The sequence below is a fragment of the Phyllobates terribilis genome, unplaced genomic scaffold (assembly GCF_046119375.1).
Source record: "Phyllobates terribilis strain yellow unplaced genomic scaffold, ASM4611937v1 Scaffold_8__6_contigs__length_399053987, whole genome shotgun sequence".
Taxonomy (NCBI): domain Eukaryota; kingdom Metazoa; phylum Chordata; class Amphibia; order Anura; family Dendrobatidae; genus Phyllobates; species Phyllobates terribilis.
In genome coordinates this window covers 346,191,877-346,215,960 of record NW_027362768.1, presented here as the reverse complement: position 1 = coordinate 346,215,960, position 24,084 = coordinate 346,191,877, and the positions used below count along the sequence as shown (strand labels likewise).

Genomic DNA, 24,084 nt, shown 5'->3' with positions numbered 1-24,084 from the left:
GCCTATTATGACACGCGCAGCCAGCGTTCCATTGCCACATTCCGTCTACTGCAGGCGGGATACCTGGATGGCTGAATGTCACTGAGAAGCTCACAGAGACCGCCATAAGCAACAGTTTAAAAGAATGCCACAGACTAATCAACCAAACTTTTTGGGTTGGTTTCTCTTTTATAGTCTGCAGGCATTAAATGAAAGAAGTCAGTGTTCCAGCAGAGGGAGACAACGTTTCAGAAAAGGCATTGTAGCAAACCAAAAAAGAAATTTTAAGCGCAGCAGAGTAACCAGCTCACATACCTGTTAGCTCAGGTGAGTTTAAAAGGCTGCTGTTGATAACAAGGGCATTTGCTAAATAGATGGTGTGTGTGCAACAATATACTGAAAGGTCAATTATATTGTGCAGCTTATCTCACCACCTGTAGTTATTTAGGTGAAAGCTCCAAAATGCTTGCCTAATATGTCTGTTTATCCAAAAGGAAGTATAGAGGGAGAGCTAGATAGATAGCATTGCATTACATTACATGGCAATGCAATGCACAGTTGCTGAAGTTGAACCAAAATGAGCTTGTCATCTGGCTTCTGCAACTTTTAACATGAAAAATCCAATGAGGAGAAGAAAAGCAAAGCCAAAGAGTCCACCCCAAAATCCGACAAACAAGCCAAATGAACAAAAAGCATTGAATTCAATTCTTTCTGATTTTAGAAACTGCATTAAAGAAGGGGTGCACCGGTCCTGGAGATACTGCAATACCAGGTCAATGCGTGGAGTGGACAGAGCAAGCTCTTTTTCCATCTCCCTGTTCTAAAAATCCATTTAATATATGGTCCCCAGATAGGGGACGTATCAGATATTAAACTGATAAGAACAGATACTACACTTGATCTTAGCCAAAAGGCCGAGAAGCGATAACCAGAATTGGTTTCCGACTACGGTGCCACCCAAGGATTCTGAAAAGTCCATTTGTGGAGATGGCCACCTGGACTCCCGTTAAGAAGACATGCTGTCAACCTCTAGATCCCTCACATGCCTGCACTTTTCGGCTTGCTGCTGCTGCAATCCACGCGTTTTAGATCTGCATAACTCCACCTCTTTTAGCACAGTACCCTCAACCCCCGGCTGTTCCCACCCGCCTCAACACCGTTGGAAGGGAGGAGAACCAATTAAGGCGGGGGGGGGGGTGGAACGAGCAGCTGTCTACCCTTAGCAGGAGGGTTGCTGATTAATTACCTCTCCTGCTGCTGCTGCTGCTGGCTGTCCAGCAGCAGACTGAAGGTGGCTGCTGCTGTGCGCAGGTATAAAGGCTCAGAGCCTATTATGACACGCGCAGCCAGCGTTCCATTGCCACATTCCGTCTACTGCAGGCGGGATACCTGGATGGCTGAATGTCACTGAGAAGCTCACAGAGACCGCCATAAGCAACAGTTTAAAAGAATGCCACAGACTAATCAACCAAACTTTTTGGGTTGGTTTCTCTTTTATAGTCTGCAGGCATTAAATGAAAGAAGTCAGTGTTCCAGCAGAGGGAGACAACGTTTCAGAAAAGGCATTGTAGCAAACCAAAAAAGAAATTTTAAGCGCAGCAAAGTAACCAGCTCACATACCTGTTAGCTCAGGTGAGTTTAAAAGGCTGCTGTTGATAACAAGGGCATTTGCTAAATAGATGGTGTGTGTGCAACAATATACTGAAAGGTCAATTATATTGTGCAGCTTATCTCACCACCTGTAGTTATTTAGGTGAAAGCTCCAAAATGCTTGCCTAATATGTCTGTTTATCCAAAAGGAAGTATAGAGGGAGAGCTAGATAGATAGCATTGCATTACATTACATGGCAATGCAATGCACAGTTGCTGAAGTTGAACCAAAATGAGCTTGTCATCTGGCTTCTGCAACTTTTAACATGAAAAATCCAATGAGGAGAAGAAAAGCAAAGCCAAAGAGTCCATCCCAAAATCCGACAAACAAGCCAAATGAACAAAAAGCATTGAATTCAATTCTTTCTGATTTTAGAAACTGCATTAAAGAAGGGGTGCACCGGTCCTGGAGATACTGCAATACCAGGTCAATGCGTGGAGTGGACAGAGCAAGCTCTTTTTCCATCTCCCTGTTCTAAAAATCCATTTAATATATGGTCCCCAGATAGGGGACGTATCAGATATTAATCTGATAAGAACAGATACTACACTTGATCTTAGCCAAAAGGCCGAGAAGCGATAACCAGAATTGGTTTCCGACTACGGTGCCACCCAAGGATTCTGAAAAGACCATTTGTGGAGATGGCCACCTGGACTCCCGTTAAGAAGACATGCTGTCAACCTCTAGATCCCTCACATGCCTGCACTTTTCGGCTTGCTGCTGCTGCAATCCACGCGTTTTAGATCTGCATAACTCCACCTCTTTTAGCACAGTACCCTCAACCCCCGGCTGTTCCCACCCGCCTCAACACCGTTGGAAGGGAGGAGAACCAATTAAGGCGGGGGGGGTGGAACGAGCAGCTGTCTACCCTTAGCAGGAGGGTTGCTGATTAATTACCTCTCCTGCTGCTGCTGCTGCTGGCTGTCCAGCAGCAGACTGAAGGTGGCTGCTGCTGTGCGCAGGTATATAAAGGCTCAGAGCCTATTATGACACGCGCAGCCAGCGTTCCATTGCCACATTCCGTCTACTGCAGGCGGGATACCTGGATGGCTGAATGTCACTGAGAAGCTCACAGAGACCGCCATAAGCAACAGTTTAAAAGAATGCCACAGACTAATCAACCAAACTTTTTGGGTTGGTTTCTCTTTTATAGTCTGCAGGCATTAAATGAAAGAAGTCAGTGTTCCAGCAGAGGGAGACAACGTTTCAGAAAAGGCATTGTAGCAAACCAAAAAAGAAATTTTAAGCGCAGCAGAGTAACCAGCTCACATACCTGTTAGCTCAGGTGAGTTTAAAAGGCTGCTGTTGATAACAAGGGCATTTGCTAAATAGATGGTGTGTGTGCAACAATATACTGAAAGGTCAATTATATTGTGCAGCTTATCTCACCACCTGTAGTTATTTAGGTGAAAGCTCCAAAATGCTTGCCTAATATGTCTGTTTATCCAAAAGGAAGTATAGAGGGAGAGCTAGATAGATAGCATTGCATTACATTACATGGCAATGCAATGCACAGTTGCTGAAGTTGAACCAAAATGAGCTTGTCATCTGGCTTCTGCAACTTTTAACATGAAAAATCCAATGAGGAGAAGAAAAGCAAAGCCAAAGAGTCCATCCCAAAATCCGACAAACAAGCCAAATGAACAAAAAGCATTGAATTCAATTCTTTCTGATTTTAGAAACTGCATTAAAGAAGGGGTGCACCGGTCCTGGAGATACTGCAATACCAGGTCAATGCGTGGAGTGGACAGAGCAAGCTCTTTTTCCATCTCCCTGTTCTAAAAATCCATTTAATATATGGTCCCCAGATAGGGGACGTATCAGATATTAAACTGATAAGAACAGATACTACACTTGATCTTAGCCAAAAGGCCGAGAAGCGATAACCAGAATTGGTTTCCGACTACGGTGCCACCCAAGGATTCTGAAAAGTCCATTTGTGGAGATGGCCACCTGGACTCCCGTTAAGAAGACATGCTGTCAACCTCTAGATCCCTCACATGCCTGCACTTTTCGGCTTGCTGCTGCTGCAATCCACGCGTTTTAGATCTGCATAACTCCACCTCTTTTAGCACAGTACCCTCAACCCCCGGCTGTTCCCACCCGCCTCAACACCGTTGGAAGGGAGGAGAACCAATTAAGGCGGGGGGGGGGGGTGGAACGAGCAGCTGTCTACCCTTAGCAGGAGGGTTGCTGATTAATTACCTCTCCTGCTGCTGCTGCTGCTGGCTGTCCAGCAGCAGACTGAAGGTGGCTGCTGCTGTGCGCAGGTATATAAAGGCTCAGAGCCTATTATGACACGCGCAGCCAGCGTTCCATTGCCACATTCCGTCTACTGCAGGCGGGATACCTGGATGGCTGAATGTCACTGAGAAGCTCACAGAGACCGCCATAAGCAACAGTTTAAAAGAATGCCACAGACTAATCAACCAAACTTTTTGGGTTGGTTTCTCTTTTATAGTCTGCAGGCATTAAATGAAAGAAGTCAGTGTTCCAGCAGAGGGAGACAACGTTTCAGAAAAGGCATTGTAGCAAACCAAAAAAGAAATTTTAAGCGCAGCAGAGTAACCAGCTCACATACCTGTTAGCTCAGGTGAGTTTAAAAGGCTGCTGTTGATAACAAGGGCATTTGCTAAATAGATGGTGTGTGTGCAACAATATACTGAAAGGTCAATTATATTGTGCAGCTTATCTCACCACCTGTAGTTATTTAGGTGAAAGCTCCAAAATGCTTGCCTAATATGTCTGTTTATCCAAAAGGAAGTATAGAGGGAGAGCTAGATAGATAGCATTGCATTACATTACATGGCAATGCAATGCACAGTTGCTGAAGTTGAACCAAAATGAGCTTGTCATCTGGCTTCTGCAACTTTTAACATGAAAAATCCAATGAGGAGAAGAAAAGCAAAGCCAAAGAGTCCATCCCAAAATCCGACAAACAAGCCAAATGAACAAAAAGCATTGAATTCAATTCTTTCTGATTTTAGAAACTGCATTAAAGAAGGGGTGCACCGGTCCTGGAGATACTGCAATACCAGGTCAATGCGTGGAGTGGACAGAGCAAGCTCTTTTTCCATCTCCCTGTTCTAAAAATCCATTTAATATATGGTCCCCAGATAGGGGACGTATCAGATATTAAACTGATAAGAACAGATACTACACTTGATCTTAGCCAAAAGGCCGAGAAGCGATAACCAGAATTGGTTTCCGACTACGGTGCCACCCAAGGATTCTGAAAAGTCCATTTGTGGAGATGGCCACCTGGACTCCCGTAAAGAAGACATGCTGTCAACCTCTAGATCCCTCACATGCCTGCACTTTTCGGCTTGCTACTGCTGCAATCCACGTGTTTTAGATCTGCATAACTCCACCTCTTTTAGCACAGTACCCTCAACCCCCGGCTGTTCCCACCCGCCTCAACACCGTTGGAAGGGAGGAGAACCAATTAAGGCGGGGGGGGGGTGGAACCAGCAGCTGTCTACCCTTAGCAGGAGGGTTGCTGATTAATTACCTCTCCTGCTGCTGCTGCTGCTGGCTGTCCAGCAGCAGACTGAAGGTGGCTGCTGCTGTGCGCAGGTATATAAAGGCTCAGAGCCTATTATGACACGTGCAGCCAGCGTTCCATTGCCACATTCCGTCTACTGCAGGCGGGATACCTGGATGGCTGAATGTCACTGAGAAGCTCACAGAGACCGCCATAAGCAACAGTTTAAAAGAATGCCACAGACTAATCAAGCAAACTTTTTGGGTTGGTTTCTCTTTTATAGTCTGCAGGCATTAAATGAAAGAGGTCAGTGTTCCAGCAGAGGGAGACAACGTTTCAGAAAAGGCATTGTAGCAAACCAAAAAAGAAATTTTAAGCGCAGCAGAGTAACCAGCGCACATACCTGTTAGCTCAGGTGAGTTTAAAAGGCTGCTGTTGATAACAAGGGCATTTGCTAAATAGATGGTGTGTGTGCAACAATATACTGAAAGGTCAATTATATTGTGCAGCTTATCTCACCACCTGTAGTTATTTAGGTGAAAGCTCCAAAATGCTTGCCTAATATGTCTGTTTATCCAAAAGGAAGTATAGAGGGAGAGCTAGATAGATAGCATTGCATTACATTACATGGCAATGCAATGCACAGTTGCTGAAGTTGAACCAAAATGAGCTTGTCATCTGGCTTCTGCAACTTTTAACATGAAAAATCCAATGAGGAGAAGAAAAGCAAAGCCAAAGAGTCCATCCCAAAATCCGACAAACAAGCCAAATGAACAAAAAGCATTGAATTCAATTCTTTCTGATTTTAGAAACTGCATTAAAGAAGGGGTGCACCGGTCCTGGAGATACTGCAATACCAGGTCAATGCGTGGAGTGGACAGAGCAAGCTCTTTTTCCATCTCCCTGTTCTAAAAATCCATTTAATATATGGTCCCCAGATAGGGGACGTATCAGATATTAAACTGATAAGAACAGATACTACACTTGATCTTAGCCAAAAGGCCGAGAAGCGATAACCAGAATTGGTTTCCGACTACGGTGCCACCCAAGGATTCTGAAAAGTCCATTTGTGGAGATGGCCACCTGGACTCCCGTTAAGAAGACATGCTGTCAACCTCTAGATCCCTCACATGCCTGCACTTTTCGGCTTGCTGCTGCTGCAATCCACGCGTTTTAGATCTGCATAACTCCACCTCTTTTAGCACAGTACCCTCAACCCCCGGCTGTTCCCACCCGCCTCAACACCGTTGGAAGGGAGGAGAACCAATTAAGGCGGGGGGGGGGGGGGTGGAACGAGCAGCTGTCTACCCTTAGCAGGAGGGTTGCTGATTAATTACCTCTCCTGCTGCTGCTGCTGCTGGCTGTCCAGCAGCAGACTGAAGGTGGCTGCTGCTGTGCGCAGGTATATAAAGGCTCAGAGCCTATTATGACACGCGCAGCCAGCGTTCCATTGCCACATTCCGTCTACTGCAGGCGGGATACCTGGATGGCTGAATGTCACTGAGAAGCTCACAGAGACCGCCATAAGCAACAGTTTAAAAGAATGTCACAGACTAATCAACCAAACTTTTTGGGTTGGTTTCTCTTTTATAGTCTGCAGGCATTAAATGAAAGAAGTCAGTGTTCCAGCAGAGGGAGACAACGTTTCAGAAAAGGCATTGTAGCAAACCAATAAAGAAATTTTAAGCGCAGCAGAGTAACCAGCTCACATACCTGTTAGCTCAGGTGAGTTTAAAAGGCTGCTGTTGATAACAAGGGCATTTGCTAAATAGATGGTGTGTGTGCAACAATATACTGAAAGGTCAATTATATTGTGCAGCTTATCTCACCACCTGTAGTTATTTAGGTGAAAGCTCCAAAATGCTTGCCTAATATGTCTGTTTATCCAAAAGGAAGTATAGAGGGAGAGCTAGATAGATAGCATTGCATTACATTACATGGCAATGCAATGCACAGTTGCTGAAGTTGAACCAAAATGAGCTTGTCATCTGGCTTCTGCAACTTTTAACATGAAAAATCCAATGAGGAGAAGAAAAGCAAAGCCAAAGAGTCCATCCCAAAATCCGACAAACAAGCCAAATGAACAAAAAGCATTGAATTCAATTCTTTCTGATTTTAGAAACTGCATTAAAGAAGGGGTGCACCGGTCCTGGAGATACTGCAATACCAGGTCAATGCGTGGAGTGGACAGAGCAAGCTCTTTTTCCATCTCCCTGTTCTAAAAATCCATTTAATATATGGTCCCCAGATAGGGGACGTATCAGATATTAAACTGATAAGAACAGATACTACACTTGATCTTAGCCAAAAGGCCGAGAAGCGATAACCAGAATTGGTTTCCGACTACGGTGCCACCCAAGGATTCTGAAAAGTCCATTTGTGGAGATGGCCACCTGGACTCCCGTTAAGAAGACATGCTGTCAACCTCTAGATCCCTCACATGCCTGCACTTTTCGGCTTGCTACTGCTGCAATCCACGCGTTTTAGATCTGCATAACTCCACCTCTTTTAGCACAGTACCCTCAACCCCCGGCTGTTCCCACCCGCCTCAACACCGTTGGAAGGGAGGAGAACCAATTAAGGCGGGGGGGGGGGTGGAACCAGCAGCTGTCTACCCTTAGCAGGAGGGTTGCTGATTAATTACCTCTCCTGCTGCTGCTGCTGCTGGCTGTCCAGCAGCAGACTGAAGGTGGCTGCTGCTGTGCGCAGGTATATAAAGGCTCAGAGCCTATTATGACACGTGCAGCCAGCGTTCCATTGCCACATTCCGTCTACTGCAGGCGGGATACCTGGATGGCTGAATGTCACTGAGAAGCTCACAGAGACCGCCATAAGCAACAGTTTAAAAGAATGCCACAGACTAATCAAGCAAACTTTTTGGGTTGGTTTCTCTTTTATAGTCTGCAGGCATTAAATGAAAGAGGTCAGTGTTCCAGCAGAGGGAGACAACGTTTCAGAAAAGGCATTGTAGCAAACCAAAAAAGAAATTTTAAGCGCAGCAGAGTAACCAGCGCACATACCTGTTAGCTCAGGTGAGTTTAAAAGGCTGCTGTTGATAACAAGGGCATTTGCTAAATAGATGGTGTGTGTGCAACAATATACTGAAAGGTCAATTATATTGTGCAGCTTATCTCACCACCTGTAGTTATTTAGGTGAAAGCTCCAAAATGCTTGCCTAATATGTCTGTTTATCCAAAAGGAAGTATAGAGGGAGAGCTAGATAGATAGCATTGCATTACATTACATGGCAATGCAATGCACAGTTGCTGAAGTTGAACCAAAATGAGCTTGTCATCTGGCTTCTGCAACTTTTAACATGAAAAATCCAATGAGGAGAAGAAAAGCAAAGCCAAAGAGTCCATCCCAAAATCCGACAAACAAGCCAAATGAACAAAAAGCATTGAATTCAATTCTTTCTGATTTTAGAAACTGCATTAAAGAAGGGGTGCACCGGTCCTGGAGATACTGCAATACCAGGTCAATGCGTGGAGTGGACAGAGCAAGCTCTTTTTCCATCTCCCTGTTCTAAAAATCCATTTAATATATGGTCCCCAGATAGGGGACGTATCAGATATTAAACTGATAAGAACAGATACTACACTTGATCTTAGCCAAAAGGCCGAGAAGCGATAACCAGAATTGGTTTCCGACTACGGTGCCACCCAAGGATTCTGAAAAGTCCATTTGTGGAGATGGCCACCTGGACTCCCGTTAAGAAGACATGCTGTCAACCTCTAGATCCCTCACATGCCTGCACTTTTCGGCTTGCTGCTGCTGCAATCCACGCGTTTTAGATCTGCATAACTCCACCTCTTTTAGCACAGTACCCTCAACCCCCGGCTGTTCCCACCCGCCTCAACACCGTTGGAAGGGAGGAGAACCAATTAAGGCGGGGGGGGGGGTGGAACGAGCAGCTGTCTACCCTTAGCAGGAGGGTTGCTGATTAATTACCTCTCCTGCTGCTGCTGCTGCTGGCTGTCCAGCAGCAGACTGAAGGTGGCTGTTGCTGTGCGCAGGTATATAAAGGCTCAGAGCCTATTATGACACGCGCAGCCAGCGTTCCATTGCCACATTCCGTCTACTGCAGGCGGGATACCTGGATGGCTGAATGTCACTGAGAAGCTCACAGAGACCGCCATAAGCAACAGTTTAAAAGAATGTCACAGACTAATCAACCAAACTTTTTGGGTTGGTTTCTCTTTTATAGTCTGCAGGCATTAAATGAAAGAAGTCAGTGTTCCAGCAGAGGGAGACAACGTTTCAGAAAAGGCATTGTAGCAAACCAATAAAGAAATTTTAAGCGCAGCAGAGTAACCAGCTCACATACCTGTTAGCTCAGGTGAGTTTAAAAGGCTGCTGTTGATAACAAGGGCATTTGCTAAATAGATGGTGTGTGTGCAACAATATACTGAAAGGTCAATTATATTGTGCAGCTTATCTCACCACCTGTAGTTATTTAGGTGAAAGCTCCAAAATGCTTGCCTAATATGTCTGTTTATCCAAAAGGAAGTATAGAGGGAGAGCTAGATAGATAGCATTGCATTACATTACATGGCAATGCAATGCACAGTTGCTGAAGTTGAACCAAAATGAGCTTGTCATCTGGCTTCTGCAACTTTTAACATGAAAAATCCAATGAGGAGAAGAAAAGCAAAGCCAAAGAGTCCATCCCAAAATCCGACAAACAAGCCAAATGAACAAAAAGCATTGAATTCAATTCTTTCTGATTTTAGAAACTGCATTAAAGAAGGGGTGCACCGGTCCTGGAGATACTGCAATACCAGGTCAATGCGTGGAGTGGACAGAGCAAGCTCTTTTTCCATCTCCCTGTTCTAAAAATCCATTTAATATATGGTCCCCAGATAGGGGACGTATCAGATATTAAACTGATAAGAACAGATACTACACTTGATCTTAGCCAAAAGGCCGAGAAGCGATAACCAGAATTGGTTTCCGACTACGGTGCCACCCAAGGATTCTGAAAAGTCCATTTGTGGAGATGGCCACCTGGACTCCCGTTAAGAAGACATGCTGTCAACCTCTAGATCCCTCACATGCCTGCACTTTTCGGCTTGCTGCTGCTGCAATCCACGCGTTTTAGATCTGCATAACTCCACCTCTTTTAGCACAGTACCCTCAACCCCCGGCTGTTCCCACCCGCCTCAACACCGTTGGAAGGGAGGAGAACCAATTAAGGCGGGGGGGGGGTGGAACGAGCAGCTGTCTACCCTTAGCAGGAGGGTTGCTGATTAATTACCTCTCCTGCTGCTGCTGCTGCTGGCTGTCCAGCAGCAGACTGAAGGTGGCTGCTGCTGTGCGCAGGTATATAAAGGCTCAGAGCCTATTATGACACGCGCAGCCAGCGTTCCATTGCCACATTCCGTCTACTGCAGGCGGGATACCTGGATGGCTGAATGTCACTGAGAAGCTCACAGAGACCGCCATAAGCAACAGTTTAAAAGAATGCCACAGACTAATCAACCAAACTTTTTGGGTTGGTTTCTCTTTTATAGTCTGCAGGCATTAAATGAAAGAAGTCAGTGTTCCAGCAGAGGGAGACAACGTTTCAGAAAAGGCATTGTAGCAAACCAAAAAAGAAATTTTAAGCGCAGCAGAGTAACCAGCTCACATACCTGTTAGCTCAGGTGAGTTTAAAAGGCTGCTGTTGATAACAAGGGCATTTGCTAAATAGATGGTGTGTGTGCAACAATATACTGAAAGGTCAATTATATTGTGCAGCTTATCTCACCACCTGTAGTTATTTAGGTGAAAGCTCCAAAATGCTTGCCTAATATGTCTGTTTATCCAAAAGGAAGTATAGAGGGAGAGCTAGATAGATAGCATTGCATTACATTACATGGCAATGCAATGCACAGTTGCTGAAGTTGAACCAAAATGAGCTTGTCATCTGGCTTCTGCAACTTTTAACATGAAAAATCCAATGAGAAGAAAAGCAAAGCCAAAGAGTCCATCCCAAAATCCGACAAACAAGCCAAATGAACAAAAAGCATTGAATTCAATTCTTTCTGATTTTAGAAACTGCATTAAAGAAGGGGTGCACCGGTCCTGGAGATACTGCAATACCAGGTCAATGCGTGGAGTGGACAGAGCAAGCTCTTTTTCCATCTCCCTGTTCTAAAAATCCATTTAATATATGGTCCCCAGATAGGGGACGTATCAGATATTAAACTGATAAGAACAGATACTACACTTGATCTTAGCCAAAAGGCCGAGAAGCGATAACCAGAATTGGTTTCCGACTACGGTGCCACCCAAGGATTCTGAAAAGTCCATTTGTGGAGATGGCCACCTGGACTCCCGTTAAGAAGACATGCTGTCAACCTCTAGATCCCTCACATGCCTGCACTTTTCGGCTTGCTGCTGCTGCAATCCACGCGTTTTAGATCTGCATAACTCCACCTCTTTTAGCACAGTACCCTCAACCCCCGACTGTTCCCACCCGCCTCAACACCGTTGGAAGGGAGGAGAACCAATTAAGGCGGGGGGGGGGGTGGAACGAGCAGCTGTCTACCCTTAGCAGGAGGGTTGCTGATTAATTACCTCTCCTGCTGCTGCTGCTGCTGCTGGCTGTCCAGCAGCAGACTGAAGGTGGCTGCTGCTGTGCGCAGGTATATAAAGGCTCAGAGCCTATTATGACACGCGCAGCCAGCGTTCCATTGCCACATTCCGTCTACTGCAGGCGGGATACCTGGATGGCTGAATGTCACTGAGAAGCTCACAGAGACCGCCATAAGCAACAGTTTAAAAGAATGCCACAGACTAATCAACCAAACTTTTTGGGTTGGTTTCTCTTTTATAGTCTGCAGGCATTAAATGAAAGAAGTCAGTGTTCCAGCAGAGGGAGACAACGTTTCAGAAAAGGCATTGTAGCAAACCAAAAAAGAAATTTTAAGCGCAGCAGAGTAACCAGCTCACATACCTGTTAGCTCAGGTGAGTTTAAAAGGCTGCTGTTGATAACAAGGGCATTTGCTAAATAGATGGTGTGTGTGCAACAATATACTGAAAGGTCAATTATATTGTGCAGCTTATCTCACCACCTGTAGTTATTTAGGTGAAAGCTCCAAAATGCTTGCCTAATATGTCTGTTTATCCAAAAGGAAGTATAGAGGGAGAGCTAGATAGATAGCATTGCATTACATTACATGGCAATGCAATGCACAGTTGCTGAAGTTGAACCAAAATGAGCTTGTCATCTGGCTTCTGCAACTTTTAACATGAAAAATCCAATGAGGAGAAGAAAAGCAAAGCCAAAGAGTCCATCCCAAAATCCGACAAACAAGCCAAATGAACAAAAAGCATTGAATTCAATTCTTTCTGATTTTAGAAACTGCATTAAAGAAGGGGTGCACCGGTCCTGGAGATACTGCAATACCAGGTCAATGCGTGGAGTGGACAGAGCAAGCTCTTTTTCCATCTCCCTGTTCTAAAAATCCATTTAATATATGGTCCCCAGATAGGGGACGTATCAGATATTAAACTGATAAGAACAGATACTACACTTGATCTTAGCCAAAAGGCCGAGAAGCGATAACCAGAATTGGTTTCCGACTACGGTGCCACCCAAGGATTCTGAAAAGTCCATTTGTGGAGATGGCCACCTGGACTCCCGTTAAGAAGACATGCTGTCAACCTCTAGATCCCTCACATGCCTGCACTTTTCGGCTTGCTGCTGCTGCAATCCACGCGTTTTAGATCTGCATAACTCCACCTCTTTTAGCACAGTACCCTCAACCCCCGGCTGTTCCCACCCGCCTCAACACCGTTGGAAGGGAGGAGAACCAATTAAGGCGGGGGTGGGGGGTGGAACGAGCAGCTGTCTACCCTTAGCAGGAGGGTTGCTGATTAATTACCTCTCCTGCTGCTGCTGCTGCTGGCTGTCCAGCAGCAGACTGAAGGTGGCTGCTGCTGTGCGCAGGTATATAAAGGCTCAGAGCCTATTATGACACGCGCAGCCAGCGTTCCATTGCCACATTCCGTCTACTGCAAGCGGGATACCTGGATGGCTGAATGTCACTGAGAAGCTCACAGAGACCGCCATAAGCAACAGTTTAAAAGAATGCCACAGACTAATCAACCAAACTTTTTTGGTTGGTTTCTCTTTTATAGTCTGCAGGCATTAAATGAAAGAAGTCAGTGTTCCAGCAGAGGGAGACAACGTTTCAGAAAAGGCATTGTAGCAAACCAAAAAAGAAATTTTAAGCGCAGCAGAGTAACCAACTCACATACCTGTTAGCTCAGGTGAGTTTAAAAGGCTGCTGTTGATAACAAGGGCATTTTCTAAATAGATGGTGTGTGTGCAACAATATACTGAAAGGTCAATTATATTGTGCAGCTTATCTCACCACCTGTAGTTATTTAGGTGAAAGCTCCAAAATGCTTGCCTAATATGTCTGTTTATCCAAAAGGAAGTATAGATGGAGAGCTAGATAGATAGCATTGCATTACATTACATGGCAATGCAATGCACAGTTGCTGAAGTTGAACCAAAATGAGCTTGTCATCTGGATTCTGCAACTTTTAACATGAAAAATCCAATGAGAAGAAAAGCAAAGCCAAAGAGTCCATCCCAAAATCCGACAAACAAGCCAAATGAACAAAAAGCATTGAATTCAATTCTTTCTGATTTTAGAAACTGCATTAAAGAAGGGGTGCACCGGTCCTGGAGATACTGCAATACCAGGTCAATGCGTGGAGTGGACAGAGCAAGCTCTTTTTCCATCTCCCTGTTCTAAAAATCCATTTAATATATGGTCCCCAGATAGGGGACGTATCAGATATTAAACTGATAAGAACAGATACTACACTTGATCTTAGCCAAAAGGCCGAGAAGCGATAACCAGAATTGGTTTCCGACTACGGTGCCACCCAAGGATTCTGAAAAGTCCATTTGTGGAGATGGCCACCTGGACTCCCGTTAAGAAGACATGCTGTCAACCTCTAGATCCCTCACATGCCTGCACTTTTCGGCTTGCTGCTGCTGCAATCCACGCGTTTTAGATCTGCATAACTCCACCTCTTTTAGCACAGTACCCTCAACCCCCGACTGTTCCCACCCGCCTCAACACCGTTGGAAGGGAGGAGAACCAATTAAGGCGGGGGGGGGGTGGAACGAGCAGCTGTCTACCCTTAGCAGGAGGGTTGCTGATTAATTACCTCTCCTGCTGCTGCTGCTGCTGCTGGCTGTCCAGCAGCAGACTGAAGGTGGCTGCTGCTGTTCGCAGGTATATAAAGGCTCAGAGCCTATTATGACACGCGCAGCCAGCGTTCCATTGCCACATTCCGTCTACTGCAGGCGGGATACCTGGATGGCTGAATGTCACTGAGAAGCTCACAGAGACCGCCATAAGCAACAGTTTAAAAGAATGCCACAGACTAATCAACCAAACTTTTTGGGTTGGTTTCTCTTTTATAGTCTGCAGGCATTAAATGAAAGAAGTCAGTGTTCCAGCAGAGGGAGACAACGTTTCAGAAAAGGCATTGTAGCAAACCAAAAAAGAAATTTTAAGCGCAGCAGAGTAACCAGCTCACATACCTGTTAGCTCAGGTGAGTTTAAAAAGCTGCTGTTGATAACAAGGGCATTTGCTAAATAGATGGTGTGTGTGCAACAATATACTGAAAGGTCAATTATATTGTGCAGCTTATCTCACCACCTGTAGTTATTTAGGTGAAAGCTCCAAAATGCTTGCCTAATATGTCTGTTTATCCAAAAGGAAGTATAGAGGGAGAGCTAGATAGATAGCATTGCATTACATTACATGGCAATGCAATGCACAGTTGCTGAAGTTGAACCAAAATGAGCTTGTCATCTGGCTTCTGCAACTTTTAACATGAAAAATCCAATGAGGAGAAGAAAAGCAAAGCCAAAGAGTCCATCCCAAAATCCGACAAACAAGCCAAATGAACAAAAAGCATTGAATTCAATTCTTTCTGATTTTAGAAACTGCATTAAAGAAGGGGTGCACCGGTCCTGGAGATACTGCAATACCAGGTCAATGCGTGGAGTGGACAGAGCAAGCTCTTTTTCCATCTCCCTGTTCTAAAAATCCATTTAATATATGGTCCCCAGATAGGGGACGTATCAGATATTAAACTGATAAGAACAGATACTACACTTGATCTTAGCCAAAAGGCCGAGAAGCGATAACCAGAATTGGTTTCCGACTACGGTGCCACCCAAGGATTCTGAAAAGTCCATTTGTGGAGATGGCCACCTGGACTCCCGTTAAGAAGACATGCTGTCAACCTCTAGATCCCTCACATGCCTGCACTTTTCGGCTTGCTGCTGCTGCAATCCACGCGTTTTAGATCTGCATAACTCCACCTCTTTTAGCACAGTACCCTCAACCCCCGGCTGTTCCCACCCGCCTCAACACCGTTGGAAGGGAGGAGAACCAATTAAGGCGGGGGTGGGGGGTGGAACGAGCAGCTGTCTACCCTTAGCAGGAGGGTTGCTGATTAATTACCTCTCCTGCTGCTGCTGCTGCTGGCTGTCCAGCAGCAGACTGAAGGTGGCTGCTGCTGTGCGCAGGTATATAAAGGCTCAGAGCCTATTATGACACGCGCAGCCAGCGTTCCATTGCCACATTCCGTCTACTGCAGGCGGGATACCTGGATGGCTGAATGTCACTGAGAAGCTCACAGAGACCGCCATAAGCAACAGTTTAAAAGAATGCCACAGACTAATCAACCAAACTTTTTGGGTTGGTTTCTCTTTTATAGTCTGCAGGCATTAAATGAAAGAAGTCAGTGTTCCAGCAGAGTGAGACAACGTTTCAGAAAAGGCATTGTAGCAAACCAAAAAAGAAATTTTAAGCGCAGCAGAGTAACCAGCTCACATACCTGTTAGCTCAAGTGAGTTTAAAAGGCTGCTGTTGATAACAAGGGCATTTGCTAAATAGATGGTGTGTGTGCAACAATATACTGAAAGGTCAATTATATTGTGCAGCTTATCTCACCACCTGTAGTTATTTAGGTGAAAGCTCCAAAATGCTTGCCTAATATGTCTGTTTATCCAAAAGGAAGTATAGAGGGAGAGCTAGATAGATAGCATTGCATTACATTACATGGCAATGCAATGCACAGTTGCTGAAGTTGAACCAAAATGAGCTTGTCATCTGGCTTCTGCAACTTTTAACATGAAAAATCCAATGAGGAGAAGAAAAGCAAAGCCAGAGTCCATCCCAAAATCCGACAAACAAGCCAAATGAACAAAAAGCATTGAATTCAATTCTTTCTGATTTTAGAAACTGCATTAAAGAAGGGGTGCACCGGTCCTGGAGATACTGCAATACCAGGTCAATGCGTGGAGTGGACAGAGCAAGCTCTTTTTCCATCTCCCTGTTCTAAAAATCCATTTAATATATGGTCCCCAGATAGGGGACGTATCAGATATTAAACTGATAAGAACAGATACTACACTTGATCTTAGCCAAAAGGCCGAGAAGCGATAACCAGAATTGGTTTCCGACTACGGTGCCACCCAAGGATTCTGAAAAGTCCATTTGTGGAGATGGCCACCTGGACTCCCGTTAAGAAGACATGCTGTCAACCTCTAGATCCCTCACATGCCTGCACTTTTCGGCTTGCTGCTGCTGCAATCCACGCCTTTTAGATCTGCATAACTCCACCTCTTTTAGCACAGTACCCTCAACCCCCGGCTGTTCCCACCCGCCTCAACACCGTTGGAAGGGAGGAGAACCAATTAAGGCGGGGGGGGGGGTGGAACGAGCAGCTGTCTACCCTTAGCAGGAGGGTTGCTGATTAATTACCTCTCCTGCTGCTGCTGCTGCTGGCTGTCCAGCAGCAGACTGAAGGTGGCTGCTGCTGTGCGCAGGTATATAAAGGCTCAGAGCCTATTATGACACGCGCAGCCAGCGTTCCATTGCCACATTCCGTCTACTGCAGGCGGGATACCTGGATGGCTGAATGTCACTGAGAAGCTCACAGAGACCGCCATAAGCAACAGTTTAAAAGAATGCCACAGACTAATCAACCAAACTTTTTGGGTTGGTTTCTCTTTTATAGTCTGCAGGCATTAAATGAAAGAAGTCAGTGTTCCAGCAGAGGGAGACAACGTTTCAGAAAAGGCATTGTAGCAAACCAAAAAAGAAATTTTAAGCGCAGCAGAGTAACCAGCTCACATACCTGTTAGCTCAGGTGAGTTTAAAAGGCTGCTGTTGATAACAAGGGCATTTGCTAAATAGATGGTGTGTGTGCAACAATATACTGAAAGGTCAATTATATTGTGCAGCTTATCTCACCACCTGTAGTTATTTAGGTGAAAGCTCCAAAATGCTTGCCTAATATGTCTGTTTATCCAAATGAAAGTATAGAGGGAGAGCTAGATAGATAGCATTGCATTACATTACATGGCAATGCAATGCACAGTTGCTGAAGTTGAACCAAAATGAGCTTGTCATCTGGCTTCTGCAACTTTTAACATGAAAAATCCAATGAGGAGAAGAAAAGCAAAGCCAGAGTCCATCCCAAAATCCGACAAACAAGCCAAATGAACAAAAAGCATTGAATTCAATTCTTTCTGATTTTAGAAACTGCATTAAAGAAGGGGTGCACCGGTCCTGGAGATACTGCAATACCAGGTCAATGCGTGGAGTGGACAGAGCAAGCTCTTTTTCCATCTCCCTGTTCTAAAAATCCATTTAATATATGGTCCCCAGATAGGGGACGTATCAGATATTAAACTGATAAGAACAGATACTACACTTGATCTTAGCCAAAAGGCCGAGAAGCGATAACCAGAATTGGTTTCCGACTACGGTGCCACCCAAGGATTCTGAAAAGTCCATTTGTGGAGATGGCCACCTGGACTCCCGTTAAGAAGACATGCTGTCAACCTCTAGATCCCTCACATGCCTGCACTTTTCGGCTTGCTGCTGCTGCAATCCACGCGTTTTAGATCTGCATAACTCCACCTCTTTTAGCACAGTACCCTCAACCCCCGGCTGTTCCCACCCGCCTCAACACCGTTGGAAGGGAGGAGAACCAATTAAGGCGGGGGGGGGGGTGGAACGAGCAGCTGTCTACCCTTAGCAGGAGGGTTGCTGATTAATTACCTCTCCTGCTGCTGCTGCTGCTGGCTGTCCAGCAGCAGACTGAAGGTGGCTGCTGCTGTGCGCAGGTATATAAAGGCTCAGAGCCTATTATGACACGCGCAGCCAGCGTTCCATTGCCACATTCCGTCTACTGCAGGCGGGATACCTGGATGGCTGAATGTCACTGAGAAGCTCACAGAGACCGCCATAAGCAACAGTTTAAAAGAATGCCACAGACTAATCAACCAAACTTTTTGGGTTGGTTTCTCTTTTATAGTCTGCAGGCATTAAATGAAAGAAGTCAGTGTTCCAGCAGAGGGAGACAACGTTTCAGAAAAGGCATTGTAGCAAACCAAAAAAGAAATTTTAAGCGCAGCAGAGTAACCAGCTCACATACCTGTTAGCTCAGGTGAGTTTAAAAGGCTGCTGTTGATAACAAGGGCATTTGCTAAATAGATGGTGTGTGTGCAACAATATACTGAAAGGTCAATTATATTGTGCAGCTTATCTCACCAACTGTAGTTATTTAGGTGAAAGCTCCAAAATGCTTGCCTAATATGTCTGTTTATCCAAAAGGAAGTATAGAGGGAGAGCTAGATAGATAGCATTGCATTACATTACAGGGCAATGCAATGCACAGTTGCTGAAGTTGAACCAAAATGAGCTTGTCATCTGGCTTCTGCATCTTTTAACATGAAAAATCCAATGAGGAGAAGAAAAGCAAAGCCAAAGAGTCCATCCCAAAATCCGACAAACAAGCCAAATGAACAAAAAGCATTGAATTCAATTCTTTCTGATTTTAGAAACTGCATTAAAGAAGGGGTGCACCGGTCCTGGAGATACTGCAATACCAGGTCAATGCGTGGAGTGGACAGAGCAAGCTCTTTTTCCATCTCCCTGTTCTAAAAATCCATTTAATATATGGTCCCCAGATAGGGGACGTATCAGATATTAAACTGATAAGAACAGATACTACACTTGATCTTAGCCAAAAGGCCGAGAAGCGATAACCAGAATTGGTTTCCGACTACGGTGCCACCCAAGGATTCTGAAAAGTCCATTTGTGGAGATGGCCACCTGGACTCCCGTTAAGAAGACATGCTGTCAACCTCTAGATCCCTCACATGCCTGCACTTTTCGGCTTGCTGCTGCTGCAATCCACGCGTTTTAGATCTGCATAACTCCACCTCTTTTAGCACAGTACCCTCAACCCCCGGCTGTTCCCACCCGCCTCAACACCGTTGGAAGGGAGGAGAACCAATTAAGGCGGGGGGGGGTGGAACGAGCAGCTGTCTACCCTTAGCAGGAGGGTTGCTGATTAATTACCTCTCCTGCTGCTGCTGCTGGCTGTCCAGCAGCAGACTGAAGGTGGCTGCTGCTGTGCGCAGGTATATAAAGGCTCAGAGCCTATTATGACACGCGCAGCCAGCGTTCCATTGCCACATTCCGTCTACTGCAGGCGGGATACCTGGATGGCTGAATGTCACTGAGAAGCTCACAGAGACCGCCATAAGCAACAGTTTAAAAGAATGCCACAGACTAATCAACCAAACTTTTTGGGTTAGTTTCTCTTTTATAGTCTGCAGGCATTAAATGAAGGAAGTCAGTGTTCCAGCAGAGGGAGACAACGTTTCAGAAAAGGCCTTGTAGCAAACCAAAAAAGAAATTTTAAGCGCAGCAGAGTAACCAGCTCACATACCTGTTAGCTCAGGTGAGTTTAAAAGGCTGCTGTTGATAACAAGGGCATTTGCTAAATAGATGGTGTGTGTGCAACAATATACTGAAAGGTCAATTATATTGTGCAGCTTATCTCACCACCTGTAGTTATTTAGGTGAAAGCTCCAAAATGCTTGCCTAATATGTCTGTTTATCCAAAAGGAAGTATAGAGGGAGAGCTAGATAGATAGCATTGCATTACATTACATGGCAATGCAATGCACAGTTGCTGAAGTTGAACCAAAATGAGCTTGTCATCTGGCTTCTGCAACTTTTAACATGAAAAATCCAATGAGGAGAAGAAAAGCAAAGCCAAAGAGTCCATCCCAAAATCCGACAAACAAGCCAAATGAACAAAAAGCATTGAATTCAATTCTTTCTGATTTTAGAAACTGCATTAAAGAAGGGGTGCACCGGTCCTGGAGATACTGCAATACCAGGTCAATGCGTGGAGTGGACAGAGCAAGCTCTTTTTCCATCTCCCTGTTCTAAAAATCCATTTAATATATGGTCCCCAGATAGGGGACGTATCAGATATTAAACTGATAAGAACAGATACTACACTTGATCTTAGCCAAAAGGCCGAGAAGCGATAACCAGAATTGGTTTCCGACTACGGTGCCACCCAAGGATTCTGAAAAGTCCATTTGTGGAGATGGCCACCTGGACTCCCGTTAAGAAGACATGCTGTCAACCTCTAGATCCCTCACATGCCTGCACTTTTCGGCTTGCTGCTGCTGCAATCCACGCGTTTTAGATCTGCATAACTCCACCTCTTTTAGCACAGTACCCTCAACCCCCGGCTGTTCCCACCCGCCTCAACACCGTTGGAAGGGAGGAGAACCAATTAAGGCGGGGGGGGGTGGAACGAGCAGCTGTCTACCCTTAGCAGGAGGGTTGCTGATTAATTACCTCTCCTGCTGCTGCTGCTGGCTGTCCAGCAGCAGACTGAAGGTGGCTGCTGCTGTGCGCAGGTATATAAAGGCTCAGAGCCTATTATGACACGCGCAGCCAGCGTTCCATTGCCACATTCCGTCTACTGCAGGCGGGATACCTGGATGGCTGAATGTCACTGAGAAGCTCACAGAGACCGCCATAAGCAACAGTTTAAAAGAATGCCACAGACTAATCAACCAAACTTTTTGGGTTAGTTTCTCTTTTATAGTCTGCAGGCATTAAATGAAGGAAGTCAGTGTTCCAGCAGAGGGAGACAACGTTTCAGAAAAGGCCTTGTAGCAAACCAAAAAAGAAATTTTAAGCGCAGCAGAGTAACCAGCTCACATACCTGTTAGCTCAGGTGAGTTTAAAAGGCTGCTGTTGATAACAAGGGCATTTGCTAAATAGATGGTGTGTGTGCAACAATATACTGAAAGGTCAATTATATTGTGCAGCTTATCTCACCACCTGTAGTTATTTAGGTGAAAGCTCCAAAATGCTTGCCTAATATGTCTGTTTATCCAAAAGGAAGTATAGAGGGAGAGCTAGATAGATAGCATTGCATTACATTACATGGCAATGCAATGCACAGTTGCTGAAGTTGAACCAAAATGAGCTTGTCATCTGGCTTCTGCAACTTTTAACATGAAAAATCCAATGAGGAGAAGAAAAGCAAAGCCAAAGAGTCCATCCCAAAATCCGACAAACAAGCCAAATGAACAAAAAGCATTGAATTCAATTCTTTCTGATTTTAGAAACTGCATTAAAGAAGGGGTGCACCGGTCCTGGAGATACTGCAATACCAGGTCAATGCGTGGAGTGGACAGAGCAAGCTCTTTTTCCATCTCCCTGTTCTAAAAATCCATTTAATATATGGTCCCCAGATAGGGGACGTATCAGATATTAAACTGATAAGAACAGATACTACACTGGATCTTAGCCAAAAGGCCGAGAAGCGATAACCAGAATTGGTTTCCGACTACGGTGCCACCCAAGGATTCTGAAAAGTCCATTTGTGGAGATGGCCACCTGGACTCCCGTTAAGAAGACATGCTGTCAACCTCTAGATCCCTCACATGCCTGCACTTTTCGGCTTGCTGCTGCTGCAATCCACGCGTTTTAGATCTGCATAACTCCACCTCTTTTAGCACAGTACCCTCAACCCCCGGCTGTTCCCACCCGCCTCAACACCATTGGAAGGGAGGAGAACCAATTAAGGCGGGGGGGGGGTGGAACGAGCAGCTGTCTACCCTTAGCAGGAGGGTTGCTGATTAATTACCTCTCCTGCTGCTGCTGCTGCTGGCTGTCCAGCAGCAGACTGAAGGTGGCTGCTGCTGTGCGCAGGTATATAAAGGCTCAGAGCCTATTATGACACGCGCAGCCAGCGTTCCATTGCCACATTCCATCTACTGCAGGCAGGATACCTGGCTGGCTGAATGTCACTGAGAAGCTCACAGAGACCGCCATAAGCAACAGTTTAAAAGAATGCCACAGACTAATCAACCAAACTTTTTTGGTTGGTTTCTCTTTTATAGTCTGCAGGCATTAAATGAAAGAAGTCAGTGTTCCAGCAGAGGGAGACAACGTTTCAGAAAAGGCATTGTAGCAAACCAAAAAAGAAATTTTAAGCGCAGCAGAGTAACCAGCTCACATACCTGTTAGCTCAGGTGAGTTTAAAAGGCTGCTGTTGATAACAAGGGCATTTGCTAAATAGATAATAATAATAATAGTTTATTTTTTATAGCGCCAACATATTCCGCAGCACTTTACAAATTTTAGGGGGGACTTATACAGACAATACAGAATAAGCATATCTCATATCGAACGGAGTGAGGGCCCTGCTCGCAAGCTTACAGTCTATGAGGAAGTGGGGGAGACACAAAAGGTAAAAAGTACATATATTGTATAATACAGCTTTGATATACTGAATAGGATAAATAATAATACATGGACTGGTCGCCTGCCAGTATGTGTGCAGTCCTGACAGAGGCTTTTATGTGCATGGTTGGTTTGAACCCGAAGTTGAAGAAGATTTTAATATGGGGGAAAGCTGGGATGGACAGAGTGTGTTTAGGTGATACGCCAGTCTAAAGAAATGTGTTTTTAGGGTTCGCTTGAAACTGTGGGTATTGGGAATTAATCGAACTGTCCTGGGTAGTACATTCCAGAGAATTGGCGCAGCACGCGAGAAATCTTGGAGACGGGAGTGGGAAGTTCGGATTATGGAGGATTTTAGTTTCAAGTCATTTGCAGAACGGAGGGCACGTGTAGGGTGGTAGACTGAGACAAGGGAGGAGATGTAGGGGGGTACTGAAGCATGGAGCGCTTTGTGGGTAAGCGTGATAAGTTTAAAATGAACTCTATATTGGATGGGCAACCAATGCAATGACTGGCACAGGGAAGAGGCATCGGTGTAGCGGTTGGCGAGGAATATGATCCTGGCTGCTGCGTTCAGGACGGATTGGAGAGGGGAGAGTTTAGTAAGAGGGAGACCGATTAGTAGAGCGTTGCAATAGTCAAGACGAGAATGAATAAGAGCGACAGTAAGAGTTTTTGCCGAGTCAAAGGTGAGAAAAGTCCTGATTCTTGAGATGTTTTTGAGGTGTAGATGACATGAACGAGCGAGTGATTTGATGTGAGGAGTGAAAGAAAGATCTGAATCAAAAATGACCCCAAGACAGCGGGCTTGTAGCTGGGGAGTAATGGTTGAGCCACAAACGGAGATGGCAATATCGGGCACAGGTAGATTAATGGAGGGAGGAAAGACGAGTAGTTCAGTTTTTGACAGATTCAGTTTTAGGTAGAGGGAGGACATAATGTTAGACACAGCAGAAAGACAATCACTGGTCTTTTGTAGTAATGCAGGGGTGATGTCCGGAGCAGAGGTGTATAATTGGGTGTCATCAGCATAGAGATGGTACTGAAAACCGAATCTACTGATTGTTTGTCCAATAGGAGCGGTGTATAAGGAGAAAAGAAGGGGGCCTAGGACTGATCCTTGAGGAACCCCGACAGTAAGAGGAAGTAGGGAGGAGGAGGAGCCGGCAAAAGACACAGAGAAGGAGCGGTCAGAGAGATAAGAGGAGAACCAGGAGAGAACCGTGTCCTTGAGGCCAATAGTGCGGAGCATAGTGAGGAGGAGCTGATGATCCACAGTGTCGAATGCTGCAGAGAGATCCAGGAGAATCAGCAGGGAGTAGTGACCATTAGATTTAGCTGTTAGTAGATCATTAGAGACTTTAG

The 24,084-nt window shown here is 45.3% G+C and overlaps 17 non-coding genes across 17 annotated transcripts; all 17 read right to left on the bottom strand.

The window, feature by feature from the left end:
* Positions 1–714: 714 nt before the first annotated feature.
* LOC141157873 (U2 spliceosomal RNA) lies at positions 715–905 on the bottom strand. Its single transcript, XR_012247911.1, has one exon. It is a non-coding gene; the product is annotated as a U2 spliceosomal RNA (small nuclear RNA).
* A 1,114-nt stretch (positions 906–2,019) lies between these two features.
* On the bottom strand, positions 2,020–2,210 carry LOC141159621 (U2 spliceosomal RNA). The gene has a single exon (XR_012249624.1). It is a non-coding gene; the product is annotated as a U2 spliceosomal RNA (small nuclear RNA).
* Positions 2,211–3,323: 1,113 nt separating this feature from the next.
* Positions 3,324–3,514, bottom strand: LOC141157872 (U2 spliceosomal RNA). The gene has a single exon (XR_012247910.1). It is a non-coding gene; the product is annotated as a U2 spliceosomal RNA (small nuclear RNA).
* Positions 3,515–4,631: 1,117 nt separating this feature from the next.
* Positions 4,632–4,822, bottom strand: LOC141157870 (U2 spliceosomal RNA). Its single transcript, XR_012247908.1, has one exon. It is a non-coding gene; the product is annotated as a U2 spliceosomal RNA (small nuclear RNA).
* Positions 4,823–5,937: 1,115 nt separating this feature from the next.
* On the bottom strand, positions 5,938–6,128 carry LOC141157869 (U2 spliceosomal RNA). Its single transcript, XR_012247907.1, has one exon. It is a non-coding gene; the product is annotated as a U2 spliceosomal RNA (small nuclear RNA).
* Positions 6,129–7,247: 1,119 nt separating this feature from the next.
* Positions 7,248–7,438, bottom strand: LOC141157868 (U2 spliceosomal RNA). The gene has a single exon (XR_012247906.1). It is a non-coding gene; the product is annotated as a U2 spliceosomal RNA (small nuclear RNA).
* Positions 7,439–8,554: 1,116 nt separating this feature from the next.
* On the bottom strand, positions 8,555–8,745 carry LOC141157867 (U2 spliceosomal RNA). The gene has a single exon (XR_012247905.1). It is a non-coding gene; the product is annotated as a U2 spliceosomal RNA (small nuclear RNA).
* Positions 8,746–9,861: 1,116 nt separating this feature from the next.
* On the bottom strand, positions 9,862–10,052 carry LOC141157866 (U2 spliceosomal RNA). The gene has a single exon (XR_012247904.1). It is a non-coding gene; the product is annotated as a U2 spliceosomal RNA (small nuclear RNA).
* Positions 10,053–11,164: 1,112 nt separating this feature from the next.
* On the bottom strand, positions 11,165–11,355 carry LOC141157865 (U2 spliceosomal RNA). Its single transcript, XR_012247903.1, has one exon. It is a non-coding gene; the product is annotated as a U2 spliceosomal RNA (small nuclear RNA).
* Positions 11,356–12,474: 1,119 nt separating this feature from the next.
* On the bottom strand, positions 12,475–12,665 carry LOC141157864 (U2 spliceosomal RNA). The gene has a single exon (XR_012247902.1). It is a non-coding gene; the product is annotated as a U2 spliceosomal RNA (small nuclear RNA).
* A 1,114-nt stretch (positions 12,666–13,779) lies between these two features.
* Positions 13,780–13,970, bottom strand: LOC141157863 (U2 spliceosomal RNA). Its single transcript, XR_012247901.1, has one exon. It is a non-coding gene; the product is annotated as a U2 spliceosomal RNA (small nuclear RNA).
* A 1,118-nt stretch (positions 13,971–15,088) lies between these two features.
* On the bottom strand, positions 15,089–15,279 carry LOC141157862 (U2 spliceosomal RNA). Its single transcript, XR_012247900.1, has one exon. It is a non-coding gene; the product is annotated as a U2 spliceosomal RNA (small nuclear RNA).
* Positions 15,280–16,394: 1,115 nt separating this feature from the next.
* On the bottom strand, positions 16,395–16,585 carry LOC141157861 (U2 spliceosomal RNA). Its single transcript, XR_012247899.1, has one exon. It is a non-coding gene; the product is annotated as a U2 spliceosomal RNA (small nuclear RNA).
* Positions 16,586–17,699: 1,114 nt separating this feature from the next.
* Positions 17,700–17,890, bottom strand: LOC141157859 (U2 spliceosomal RNA). Its single transcript, XR_012247897.1, has one exon. It is a non-coding gene; the product is annotated as a U2 spliceosomal RNA (small nuclear RNA).
* Positions 17,891–19,006: 1,116 nt separating this feature from the next.
* LOC141157858 (U2 spliceosomal RNA) lies at positions 19,007–19,197 on the bottom strand. The gene has a single exon (XR_012247896.1). It is a non-coding gene; the product is annotated as a U2 spliceosomal RNA (small nuclear RNA).
* Positions 19,198–20,308: 1,111 nt separating this feature from the next.
* On the bottom strand, positions 20,309–20,499 carry LOC141157857 (U2 spliceosomal RNA). The gene has a single exon (XR_012247895.1). It is a non-coding gene; the product is annotated as a U2 spliceosomal RNA (small nuclear RNA).
* A 1,111-nt stretch (positions 20,500–21,610) lies between these two features.
* LOC141159727 (U2 spliceosomal RNA) lies at positions 21,611–21,801 on the bottom strand. Its single transcript, XR_012249727.1, has one exon. It is a non-coding gene; the product is annotated as a U2 spliceosomal RNA (small nuclear RNA).
* Between the last annotated feature and the right edge of the window lie 2,283 nt (positions 21,802–24,084).